This window comes from Neophocaena asiaeorientalis, unplaced genomic scaffold, assembly GCF_003031525.2.
Source record: "Neophocaena asiaeorientalis asiaeorientalis breed wild unplaced genomic scaffold, Neophocaena_asiaeorientalis_V1.1 scaffold356, whole genome shotgun sequence".
Lineage (NCBI taxonomy): Eukaryota > Metazoa > Chordata > Mammalia > Artiodactyla > Phocoenidae > Neophocaena > Neophocaena asiaeorientalis.
The window spans coordinates 893,230-901,278 of record NW_020172269.1 but is presented as its reverse complement, the minus strand read 5'-3'; the positions used below and the strand labels follow the sequence as shown (position 1 = coordinate 901,278).

The window sequence follows — 8,049 nt, the reverse complement described above, 5'->3', positions numbered from 1 at the left end:
TGCTGACTCGGCGCCCAGTTCCCCAGCGGAGGCGTCCTGATCCCGTCTCCAGGGGCCACTTCCCTTCTGTGCCTCTTCTAGAACGGTATCCTCGAGGCGAATGCCCCAAACGGGCTTTTCTCTCTTCCAGTGCTAAATAAAGATGTACTTCTGCTTCTCAGCTGACTTCCGCGTTGCTTTCAGGGAACTCAGGTCCTCTGTGAGGGTTGTAATTATTTTGTTCCAGAGGAAACTAAGGCCTGTAATTCCGAGGCTGCTGCAGGGGCTCAGGCCCCGCCCCCTCCCCGCCGCGTCCCCAGGTGGGTGCGCCGGGACACAGGCCCGGTGTGTGCCCTTGCTCTGCTGGGGTCCCTGGTGGGGGCGGGGCCTCCTCCCAGCCGAGGGGAGGGGCTGCGGGCCCCCTGGGCTGGGCCTTCCAAGCCCCGCGCTGCCCCTCCCACTGGTGAGATGCCTTAACCACTCTTGGCCAGGGGGCCCCACGGCCAGCTCCAAGTACTCGTCCCTGTTCCTGTCCTACTTATTCTACGCTGGACGGAGCACCCACCCCAGGGTAGGAGGTCCCAGAGCACACGGGGAGGGGCCCGAGCTCTGCACTCCTGCACCAGGGGACTGGGGTGCGACCCCTCCGTGGGACGGTGGCCCCTCAGCTGCCCGTCGGGAGGCCCTTCTGTCCTGGTGACCTGATCAGCTCCTTAGCCGTCCTGCAGTAACACTTTGCTCACCTTTAGATGAGGTCTTACAGAACAGACGGACGCGCGTCTGAGTCGGTTCCCAGCACCCTCCGGAGTGACCAGCGTGTCTGTCATAAACATGGTGGACACCTCTCAGTCCAGGCGAATGTCCTCTTTGACGCCGGATCATCCCGTTGTTGGCCATGGGCTCATCGGCTCATGAGTCCGCCTGACGACCACAGGGGTCTCTGGCAGCGGCCTTGCTTTCTGCCAGGACTCGGGATTCTGGGTCACCGTGGGCATTTCTGGCCCAGACCCAGGGTCAGCCGTTTCCCGAGGAGTCCCGGGTCCTCTCAAGGGGACTGGTATCCAGCCGCCATCCTGCCTGGGTGCGAGGGGTGCTGGCTGCTGGGGTCACACCGTTTCCAGGTGGCTTCTTAGCCTTTGCAGTTAACAGACCTTGGAATTTCTTTCAGGAGAAAAGAAATCATGACTTCACACTGATTTTTCTAATTCAGATTTTATACTTCTTCAACTTTTATATTCACATCTCTCTCCCCTTATACTGAAGATCTTGGTTCTTAGTGATGTTAACACAATAATTTTACGTGCAAAAGCTAATATATGTAAAACATTTAATACATGTGGACTCCATCACGTATGTAATCGTCTTAGTGATGCCACCAGCTCGCCCGTGGGCCAGCACCAAGCTTTGCTTGCAGGCCTTTGGTCCCCGGGCTCTGGCTCTTGGGGGGGCACGTCAAACTCCTGTTCCAGAGTTATCAAGACAGCGCCACCTCCGCGGTTGTCATGACCTCAGGCACCGGTAGGGTCACTGAGCTCCTTTATTCGTTCCATCTGTAGAGATTCCTTTACATTTTGATTCCGTGCACATTTCCAGGGGGTCCCAAGTCAGCCTGAGCGTATCGTCCCGGCCCCTCCGTGCTGACCTCCTCCTGCAGGCCTCCGTTCTGCTGTGTTCGCTTGTCCTTGTGTTTGCAACAGAAGCAGACACGCAGGGTGCCCCTCCCCAGCTCTCGGCTCCGTGTGGCAGAGCTGCAGTGCCCGCCCACTCTGTGCCCAGTGGCCACCTCCTCAGGGACTCTCTCCTGAGCATCCCACGTACGGCCGTGACCCCAAGGAACCCCCAGAGCTTGGGATTCTCCATCCCAGCATCTCTGTTTGTCACGGCTCCTTCACAACCCACTCCTTCGTTCTTTGCTGTTCTGTTTGGGGTCTCCCCTTCGAGGAAGTAAGTTCCTGCACACCCAGACCCACGCGCTGCCTGGCACACGGTGACGCACACGGGGGCCCAGCCTGCTGGGGGCCTGGGCGCGGCCCTCCCCCGCCCTGCCCTGCGCCAGGTTCACGGCACTCTGCACGCCGGGCTGCATCGCCGGGAGGGGGCCCATGGCGCCCTGTCCCGCAGGTGGGGAGACTGGCCCCCAGGGAGGCACAGCCAGGGTTTGCTCCCAGGCCAGGCTCTCCCCTGTGCATCCGGCAGCCCCTGGCCCTGGAGAGGCAGAGCCGGATGCCTGACGCGTGCCCCCGCCCCCCACCCTCAGCACCTCGGGCGAGGGGAGATGCTCCCCAGCTGTGGAGGAAGGGGCCTGGGAGGATGGCCTGGCTCCGGGCGGGTTGGCATCTGCCCCATCATGTCTCTGGGTTAAGAACCCTGAGCTGGAGGGGTCCACACCCGGTCTACACAGCAGATCTGGACGGAGGGGGCAGCGCTGGCTGGAAGGAGGGGCTGCCTGGGCCTCTGGACCAGGAGGTGGGCCACGTGTCAACCCTCTGTGTATCCTGGGGAAATGACGTCAACAACAGCTTTCCAGCGCTCCATCCCGGAGGAGCTGGTGTTCCTGGGAACTGTCCCCTTCCCCTCCCTGTGTCTGGGCCAGGGTCTCACCAGACCTGGTGCAGTCTGGGTGTGGCTGAAGGGGCCACGGGACCAAGCGGGTGACTGGGGAGGTGGGTGTTCGGGGGCATGGCCAGCGCCTTGCTGGTCTCCGCTGGGTTGAGGGAGCGGCTTTTCCTGAGCCACGCTGGGTGGCCCGGCGTGCGCGGCCTGTGGAAGGTCGTGCGCCTGCAGGGCTGCCGTGGGCCGCCTCCCCAGGTGGCGTCGGCGATGCCAGGCCACAGCTGCCTTCCTTTGCTTCCTTCTTCGTGAGGCTCCATGGTTCCCACTTCCAGCGGTGGCTGCTTTGTTTCTTTGCTCCTGAGACGCTGATGTCACCGCGTTTCGGAAGGCTGTGGTTTGGGGAACAGGCCTTGACCGTTCTGGTCTTGTGCTGGTCATCATCCCGCAACCCAGGCCCTGTCGTGGAGGGAGGGGAGCCCCCCATCCCCCCATCTTCTCAACAGGCCCCCGGTCTGCAGGCAGCTTAGACCCATGAGGGAGCTGAGCCCGGGGTGTCTGACCGCCCTGTGTGGGGAATGGGCTGGGGGCCGCTTTCCAGGCTGGAGACCCCAGGTTGGGATGTACTGCTGGGAGCCCAGGGTGGTGTGGCCTCTGCCCCACGGCACCCTCACGGGGAGACCCGGCTCATGTGTTGCTCATGAGGTGCATTGGCGTGGCCCCGTGCCGGAGGCGCCTTCCCGCTGGGTGCCCTGGTGCCTGGAAGCTTCCTGGTTAACCTGCTCCCGGCAGGCAGGAAGCGGTGGGGGCCGCCGGGGGGAGCCACGTTCGGTGCAGGTGGCGTTCGCCTCCCAGTTCGAGGGGCCTCCGGCATCGTGGCTCCCCCCTCAGACGCCTGGGCCCCCGGGCAGCTGTGGGACCGCATGGCCTGCCCCTTCCGGTCAGGGCTGGGGCAGATCTGATCCCTGGGGTGCTGGCCACGGGAGGCGGGGGACACTGGGGCGTCGGGGGCCCCTTCCAGGACGCAGGCTAGAGGGAGTGCCACCTCCAGGGATGTGAGGGCTGGAGGGGCCTCCGGGCCGGGACTGCGCGGAGGGCACTGGGGCGATTCTTGGGGAGGGAGGAACTGGGGGGAAGGGGTGAGCAAGCCTTGCTGGGCAGTGGAGTTGGTTCCTAGCCAGTGGATGTCTTCCTGCTGGGAAGAAAAATGAGCTTCTCTCTACAGGACCACCAGCGGCAGCCTCTTGCCGTGATCTGTGCCCTTCCCGTAGTTTCTAAGTGGGGTGGGGGACAGCAGGGCTGGGGCGCTCTGGGGTCAGCTCAGGCTGTCGCGCTGAAGGGACAGGGACCACCCCTCCCAGAGGGAACGTCCCATTATTAAAGAGGGGCCGGTGTGTCCCAGGCAGAGGGCCCGTCTTAGTCTCAGGGGCATTTCCCTGGCTGATCAGTCAAGAAGAAAGTACAGGGAAAGTCCGAGTTTGTCCCCACAGTTATGAGAACGCCTGCTGTCCTCACAGAGGCCCCGGGCCAGCCTGAGGGCTTCCGAGAGCCACCCGCTGGCTGCCCCAGGCAGGGAGGTGGGACAGACGCGGAGTCAAGACCCATCCCCCTGGGGCCTCTGCATCGGAGTTTCTCCTGCCTGACCACCAGGGCTTTGGTCATCGCTGCTGTCCTGCGTCTGCGTCCTCTCCGTGCCCCTCACCGCCCCTCCTTGCCTCTCCTGGTGACTCGGGGGCTGGGAGGGCCCGGCAGCCACCACAGGCAGTGAGGACGCTGTCTGGGGTCCACCCTGTCCTGGGGCACCTGCAGAGGGGAGACTACCAGCATCAGGGAGGGCCTGTCCCCAGGACTGGCATTTGGAGAGGGTATTTGGCGGCTCAGACAGTTTGGGCCGGAGGCGGTTGGGAATTCGAGAGCAAGGTCCAGGATTTTGTTTTATGGTTTCCGTCTTTTTCTTTGCCAAGGGCAGTGTCCCCGGAAACGTGCTGCTTGGCAGACACTGCAGAGCCTTTCCTGGAGCCGACCGTCTGCCCAGCCCAGGGTGCTCCCGGAGGGGGGCGTCTTGTCTCAGGCACTGATGGGCAAGACAGACCCGGCTGTGGGTACTGGGCCTCGGGTCCGGGATCTGGTCCTGGGTTGCGGAGGGCTCTGGGCCCCGGGTCCGGGTGTGGCTTAGTGGACGTCATACCCAGAAGCTCCTGTTCTCAGGGGTGCCCTGAGACTGGGAGCCGCCACCCTGGGTGGACGAGTCTCCTTAGCGGGGCCTTAGGGCTACACTCAGGACTTAGAGGTCTTTCCCGTGTTTGCTGAGGATCCTCCCCGGGCCACATGCCTCGCATCCCTCTGGAGATGGGTCTGGAGCCCCCAGCCCTCTCCATCTGATGCTGAGCTACTCCTTCGGACCGGCCTGTGGGTGGTGACCAAGCTCCGAGGCGATGGGGAAGCATGGGGCGGGAGGGGGGGGGATGGCCAGAGAGGGGTCCCCCCTGCACACCCCAAGTCGGGCTCCTGGCCGGGAGCTTTCCTTGGAGCCTTGGGGGAGGAGGATGACATGTCAGAGCCCGACGACCAGCTGCGCCGGGGCGAGTGTGCGGTCCAGCTTGCTGTGGTCACCCCTGGTGTTTCTTTCCTGGTCATTGGAATCCTGGGCGCTTTGGATAAGGAGCAGGGCGGCGGCTCCCCTCCCCCACCTGCCGGCCGGGCCGCTGGGCCGCGGGGTCACCGCTTTCAGACCTGGGCAGCAACAGTGACAGAAGAGGACCCCTGCACTGAGGCTTCGCCAGCCCCTCCGCCGACGCAGGGCTCAGGGCCCACAGGCAGCCTCGGGGATGGTGGAAAGTGTTTGCATTTCTCCGTGCGGATGCATCTCCTGGATTCTATATCTTAAAAATAAGTGGAATGGGCTTCCCTGGTGGCGCAGTGGTTGACAGTCCGCCTGCCGATGCAGGGGACGCGGGTTCGTGCCCCGGTCCGGGAGGATCCCACATGCCGCGGAGCGGCTGGGCCCCTGAGCCACGACCGCTGAGCCTGCGCGTCCGGAGCCTGTGCTCCGCAACGGGAGAGGCCACAACAGTGAGAGGCCCGTGTACCGCAAAAAAAAAAAAACAAAACAAAACATTGTAGCTTATCCGTGTAGATACTTATGAATATATTTTGTTTTTCTTCAGATCTGTTCTCTGCAGAGTTGAATTTGCCTCATTTGGGGTCGTTTATATATAATCAGTTATTAGTTCCCAGGTCTCTGAGAGAAATCGAAACCTCTCAGTGCCTTCAGACACGTAGGGTATTTGTTTCAGTTTATGATCACTCTGTGAACGAACTTCCCCAAAACACAGTGACTTCAGACAACTCCGCTTGGTTATTTCTCACGACTGTGTGCGCTTCCGGCCAGTGGCGTCGGCCGGGCTGGAGTGTCCTCGCCTGCCCGAGGCCTCGGCCGGGGTGGCCGGCACCTCCCCTCGCATACGCACGCACACACGCATACGCCAGCCCTTCACGTGGCTGGCGTGGCAGTGAGACTGAGGGCACTTCACGTGGAGTGCCCTGAGGGGCATTCGGGGTCTTGTCATAGCAGCTCACGGCTTCCAAGACTGCAAAAGCAGACGCCCGCTCTCGGGGCTGGGCCAGGCTCCGGCTAGCATCTCTCCCTCCTCCTGTGCAGGAGCGCTGTCACCGGTGCGGGTACCACTCCCCTCCTGGGGGGCAGCAGCCGGCTTTGTGGCCGGCAGCCCCTGTGCGCTCCGCCTGTTCTCACTGGACTCTAGGCTCCTGGCCTCTCCCTCCCCCTCCTTCCAGGCTCTCTCCTTCCCAGAGCCTCCTGTGACCGGCAGAGCTGCAGTGTGGGGAACACTTTCCCCCTGTTTTGTGGGACTTGAGGGGGCTCCCCTCCCTGAGAGCCCACTGCTTTCTTTAGGGAGGGGTTGGCCCTGAGACGCAGGGCTGAGATGTCCGCTGTCCCTGGTCGAGGGTGACCACGTTGCGGTCAGACGGGAGGTGGGGACAAGTCAGATAGCAGGGCTGAAGCCTGGGCTCCCCACCAACCTGGGAGAGGATTTTCTTGTCCAGGGTCTGCCCTCTGCCCCACCCCCGCCCACCCCTGACCCCAAGAGGGGTCTCTTTAAGCCAGGAGGGTGCATCTGGTGGTGGGGCGGGGCTCCAGGGGTGTCAATCACTTCTCACGCTGGGGCCTTCTGAGCCTTGAGCCTGGGGCACGTGCACAGCCATCAGCCCCCCCAAACCCCCAGCCACTCCCGGCTGGCAGGACCCGGAACAGTTGGCCCGTCTTCAGCCCCTGTGTACCGGGCCCAAGGCTGTGGGGCTGCAGGACAAGCCTGTGGTCTGGGTCCCTGGGCCACTGAGGATCCTGCACCTTCCCCGGGCAGTTCAGGGCCCCTGGTAGGTAGGGTGGGCACGGGGGGATGCAGGGGTCAGACACCTGCCCTAGGAGAGGGGCAGGGGCACCAAAGGGGGCGGGACTCCCGAGATGGTGAGGGCTGGGTGAAGCTGAGGGAGAGACTCAGGAGAGCTGGGTGGGTGCCCTAGCCTGGTGCTTGGACTCCGAGAGGCCTGCCCCCGGCACTGGACCCTGAGGTAACCTGTGTCCCTTTCTGCTTCCCCCCAGGTCGCAGACAATGAGGGCATGGCTGTTCCCTGCAGCTCCTGACTTCAGGGGTGTCCTCCGCACCCCCGCTCCGTCCCAGGACCCTGCAAGCCTTCCGGCCGGCTGCGCGTGGAGCCCCGGCCCGCGGGCTCAGCCTGGTTCGAGGCCTCCGGGGGCAGCGGGTGCATCTGGCCGCGAGGACAGACCGCCGGAGCGCTGCGACTCCTCTGGGCCAAATGTGTTTATTCCCCTGACGCAGACTTTAGCTTTTCTGGTTTGTGAAGGGCCAGAGCCCAGCAGCAGGGGTGGCCTCCGGGCTCAGGGCGCCCAGGGGAGCAGGGCCGCATCACCTCCCCGCTGGCTTCGGGACAACCCAGCCCCGGGCGCACGGGGTCTCTGTGCGCTTGACAACCGGCCGCCCCCCTACCCCCGCCCCCCTCCGTGTTCGTCCAGAGTGTGGGTGTCGCCGGGCTCCCCGCGCCAGCCCCAGGGCCGCCCCGTCCCCCTGTCCCGTGCGGAGGTGCTGGGGCTGCCACTCTGCAGTGAGACTTCAACGTAACAAGGATGAAAACCTCGCCTGTGCTTTGTAAGAGCGCGTTCCGTACCCCTTTTTGTCACTCTGAAGACCAAAAAGCAAAAAGAAAGATAAAGAAAACGAGTTCTGCTCTTGGTTTAAATGTAAGAGAACAAAGGTCCGCGAGGAAGTCATCGGGGCTCGGGCGCATCTGTGGTGTGGTGAGGACCCCGGGGAAGCGCTTACCGCGTGGGCAGTGGCGGCTTTGAGGACAGGTCCTTGCGGTGCCCCTTGCCCGGCCCCTCAGGGCTCTCTGGCTGGCACGACCTTCCCGGGCAGGATGACGTCTCAGGAGGTAGAGAGTTTTGTTCTCGTTTCTCCCTGTGAAACCTTGGCCCCCTGGTTT

At 63.4% G+C, this 8,049-nt stretch overlaps 1 protein-coding gene across 1 annotated transcript in view; it reads left to right on the top strand.

Moving 5' to 3' along the window:
* The window catches only part of PWWP2B (PWWP domain containing 2B), a 14,266-nt gene extending 6,489 nt beyond the window's left edge, over positions 1-7,777 (top strand). Inside the window, 1 exon segment of the mRNA XM_024762328.1 lies at positions 7,151-7,777. The gene's annotated coding sequence lies outside the window, so the exon portion shown is untranslated.
* The last annotated feature ends 272 nt before the right edge of the window (positions 7,778-8,049 follow it).